We start from the raw sequence: 5,000 nt of genomic DNA, 5'->3' as shown, positions 1-5,000 counted from the left end.
CTTAGCCTATCCAGGCAAAAACGCCCAAAACCAGCACATTCCAGTGCCTATCCGGGCAAAAACGCCCTAAGCCTGCGCATTCCAGCGCCCCGCAGCATGCCACCCTCCTATAGGGTTTGCGCAACCAACCCGCCTAACCACCAGTGGCAACCAAAGGTGCTGTTAGCGACGACTTCTGAAGACGCAACGAGACGCGACGGGTTTGCGCCCAGACGCGACGAGGCGATGCGGGATCTGCGCCCAACCGTGCCTACACCCGCCGACTTGATGCGGGAGCTGCTGGCCCAAGCATGCCTAGCGTGCAAGGCCTGCGTGCAAGGCTAGTGTGCAAGGCTCGTGGGCAAGGCTAGTGCGCAAGGCTATTGCCCAAGGTCTGTGTGCAAGGCTAGTGCCCAAGGCTAGTGAGCATGGCCTGTGTGCAAGGCTAGTGTGCAAGGCTTGTATGCAAGGCTAGTGTGCAAGGCTGGTGTGCAAGGCTTGTGGGCAAGGCTGGTGCGCAAGGCTAGTTCCCAAGGGTTGTGTGCAAGGCTAGTGCCCAAGGCAAGTGCGCAAGGCTCGTGCCCAAAGCTAGTGCGCAAGGCTTGTGTGCAAGGCTACTGCGATGGGCCAGTGCCCAAGGCTTGTGAGCAAGGCTTGTATGCATGGCTTGTGTGCAAGGCTAGCGTCCAAGGCTTGTGCGCATGGCTTGTGCGCAAGGCTTGTGTCCAAGGCTTTTGTGCAAGGCTCGTGCGCAAGGCTAGTGTGCAAGGCTTGTGCGCATTGGCAGGTAGCCCACCAGCATGCACGATCCAAATGCCACTCACGCGACAACACGGTGCCAAGCCGGGCATGGTGTGCACTCAAAACCAATCAACGGACAGAGGTCATGCGTCATGGGGGGGATCTAGCAAGGCCATGGGGAAGGTCATGGAGGACCTTGGAAGCAAGCGCAAGACGAGAGCGAATCGAACAAGGGGCCAGGACGGGGCCTTGTGCCCATGGTCTTCGCAAGACAGCGTCCAAGGCACCCGAAAGCCCAAGGGAACCCAAACCCGGCCGACACTTGCAATCGCACATGCTCTCTGCAACACACCATCAATGCCGCCCAACGGGGCCAGCACGAGCAGTCCTCCGCGGTCCCCTGGCCCTGCGCACGTTTGTCTTCGAAACCGAGCATCAATGCCACAGAAAGTGCCGGGGCGCCAGCTGGAGCCATCATCCGCGTTGCCATGGCTCGCTTGGCCTTGGCTTGCCAGGCCCCGACACGAGCAATCGCGCATTTTCTTTGCAACCGACCATCAATGCCGCCCAACGGGGCCAGCACGAGCAGTCATCCGCGGTCCCCTGGCCCTGCGCACGTTTGTCTTTGAAACCGAGCATCAATGCCACAGAAAGTGCCGGGGCGCCAGCTGGAGCCATCATCCGACGTGCCATGGCTCTGGTCCCATGGTCTTCGCAACCGAGCATTCGTGACACCCGCGGGGCCAGGACACCAACCCTTCCGACACGAGCATTCGCGCATGTTCTTTGGCCACACAACGGCGCCAGCACGAGCAAAATCATCCGCGGTGCGGTGGCCTTGCACGGCCTTTTGTCTTTGGAACCAACCATCAGTGCCACGGGAAGTGCCGGAGTCCCGGCATCCGCGGTGCCAAGTCATTGCGCCCTTGGTCTCTGCAGCGGGGCATGCCGGGCACTCCCAACCATTGCAAGCAAGCAAGCAAGCAAGAAAGAAAGTAAGTAAGTAAGTAAGTATTACATATAGGGGCGGGACATGCGGGGAGATCTGCGAAACGTGCATTACGGGGCACACGCGTACCTACCGGGGCATACCGACCCCTATTGGGGCACACGTGTGCATATCGGGGCATACCGGGCCTATCGGGGCACACGCGTACATACCGGGGCATACCGAGCCCTACTGGGGCACACGTGCGCATATCGGGGCGTACCAAGCCTATCGGGGCATACGCATGTATCCCAAGGCATACCGAGTCTATCCGGGCATACGCGTTCATACCGGGGCGTAACGGGCCTATCGGGGCATACTTGGGCATATCCGGGCAAAAAATGCCCAAAACTTGCGCAACCTTGGCAACCGTGGTCCATTCCTCTCTATATGCCTAGCCTTGCCAACCGTGGTCCATTCCTCACTATATGCCATGGCCTTGTGCCCATGGTCTTCCCAAGACAGCGTCCAAGGCCCCCGGAAGGCCAAGGGAGCCCAACCCAGCAATGCCCTGCTATGGCAAGCCAAGGCCAAGCATTCCGGTGCCTATCCGGGCAAAAATGCAATTCCTCTCTATATGCCTAGCCTTGGCAACCGTGGTCCATTCCCCACCATATGCCATGGCCTTGTGCCCATGGTCTTCCCAAGACAGTGTCCAAGGCGCCCGGAAGGCCAAGGGAGCCCAACCCAGCAATGCCCTGCTTTGGCAAGCCAAGGCCAAGCATTCCGGTGCCTAACCTTGGCAACCGTGGTCCTTTCCTCACCATATGCCATGGCCTTGTGCCCATGGTCTTCGCAAGACATCGTCCAAGGCGCCCAAAAGGCCAAGGGAGCCCAACCCAGCAATGCCTTGCTAGGACAAGCCAAGGCCAAGCATTCCGGTGCCTATCCGGGCAAAAACGCCCAAAGCATGCCCATTCCTTAGCCTATCCAGGCAAAAACGCCCAAAATCTGCACATTCTAGTGCCTATCCGGGCAAAAACGCCCACCAGCATGCCACCCTCCTATAGGGTTTGCGCAACCAACCAGCCTAACCACCAGTGGCAACCAAAGGTGCTGTTAGCGACGACTTCTGAAGACGCAACGAGACGCGACGTGTTTGCGCCCAGACGCGACGAGACGATGCGGGATCTGCGCCCAAGAATGCCTAGACCCGTCGACTTGATGCGGGATCAGCTCGCCCAAGCATGCCTAGTGTGCAAGGCCTGTGTGCAAGGCTAGTGTCCAAGGCTAGTGTGCAAGGCTCATGTGGAACGCTAGTGCGCAAGGCTAGTGCCCAAGGCTTGTGTGCCAGGCCCGTGTGCAAGGCTAGTGTCCAGGGCTTGTGTGCATTGCTTGAGTGCAAGGCTTGTGTGCATTGCTCGAGTGCATGGCTTGTGTGCAAGGGTTGTGCGCAAGGCTAGTGTGCGGGGCTTGTGCGCATGGCTAATGTGCACGGCTTGTGTGCATGGCTACCGTGCAAGGCTAGTTTGCATGGCTAGGGTGCAAGGCTCGCATGCGAGGCTAGTGTGCAAGGCTGCGTGCAAGGGAAGCGTGCAGGGCGAGTGTGCGAGGCCACTGTGCACGGCGCCAGCACTAGCGAGCCATCATCCGCGTTGCCATGGCTCGCTTGGCCTTGGCTTGCCAGGCCCCGACACGAGCAATCGCGCATTTTCTTTGCAACCGACCATCAATGCCGCCCAACGGGGCCAGCACGAGCAGTCATCCGCGGTCCCCTGGCCCTGCGCACGTTTGTCTTGGAAACCGAGCATCAATGCCACAGAAAGTGCCGGGGCGCCAGCTGGAGCCATCATCCGACGTGCCATGGCTCGCTTGGCCTTGGCTTGCCGGGCCCCGACACGAGCAATCGCGCATTTTCTTTGCAACCGACCATCAATGCCGCCCAACGGGGCCAGCACGAGCAGTCATCCGCGGTCCCCTGGCACTGCGCACGTTTGTCTTTGAAACCGAGCATCAATGCCACAGAAAGTGCCGGGGCGCCAGCTGGAGCCATCATCCGACGTGCCATGGCTCTGGTCCCATGGTCTTCGCAACCGAGCATTCGTGACACCCGCGGGGCCAGGACACCAACCCTTCCGACACGAGCATTCGCGCATGTTCTTTGGCCACACAACGGCGCCAGCACGAGCAAAATCATCCGCGGTGCGGTGGCCTTGCACGGCCTTTTGTCTTTGGAACCAACCATCAGTGCCACGGGAAGTGCCGGAGTCCCGGCATCCGCGGTGCCAAGTCATTGCGCCCTTGGTCTCTGCAGCGGGGCATGCCGGGCACTCCCAACCATTGCAAGCAAGCAAGCAAGCAAGAAAGAAAGTAAGTAAGTAAGTAAGTATTACATATAGGGGCGGGACATGCGGGGAGATCTGCGAAACGTGCATTACGGGGCACACGCGTACCTACCGGGGCATACCGACCCCTATTGGGGCACACGTGTGCATATCGGGGCATACCGGGCCTATCGGGGCACACGCGTACATACCGGGGCATACCGAGCCCTACTGGGGCACACGTGCGCATATCGGGGCGTACCAAGCCTATCGGGGCATACGCATGTATCCCAAGGCATACCGAGTCTATCCGGGCATACGCGTTCATACCGGGGCGTAACGGGCCTATCGGGGCATACTTGGGCATATCCGGGCAAAAAATGCCCAAAACTTGCGCAACCTTGGCAACCGTGGTCCATTCCTCTCTATATGCCTAGCCTTGCCAACCGTGGTCCATTCCTCACTATATGCCATGGCCTTGTGCCCATGGTCTTCCCAAGACAGCGTCCAAGGCCCCCGGAAGGCCAAGGGAGCCCAACCCAGCAATGCCCTGCTATGGCAAGCCAAGGCCAAGCATTCCGGTGCCTATCCGGGCAAAAATGCGATTCCTCTCTATATGCCTAGCCTTGGCAACCGTGGTCCATTCCCCACCATATGCCATGGCCTTGTGCCCATGGTCTTCCCAAGACAGTGTCCAAGGCGCCCGGAAGGCCAAGGGAGCCCAACCCAGCAATGCCCTGCTTTGGCAAGCCAAGGCCAAGCATTCCGGTGCCTAACCTTGGCAACCGTGGTCCTTTCCTCACCATATGCCATGGCCTTGTGCCCATGGTCTTCGCAAGACATCGTCCAAGGCGCCCAAAAGGCCAAGGGAGCCCAACCCAGCAATGCCCTGCTAGGGCAAGCCAAGGCCAAGCATTCCGGTGCCTAACCTTGGCAACCGTGGTCCTTTCCTCACCATATGCCATGGCCTTGTGCCCATGGTCTTCGCAAGACATCGTCCAAGGCGCCCAAAAGGCCAAGGGAGCCCA

This window comes from Tasmannia lanceolata, unplaced genomic scaffold (genome assembly GCF_043159265.1).
Source record: "Tasmannia lanceolata isolate RefF3 unplaced genomic scaffold, GAP_Taslan_0.1 ptg000038l, whole genome shotgun sequence".
Taxonomy (NCBI): Eukaryota; Viridiplantae; Streptophyta; class Magnoliopsida; order Canellales; family Winteraceae; genus Tasmannia; species Tasmannia lanceolata.
Note: the sequence above shows the minus strand (reverse complement) of the source record.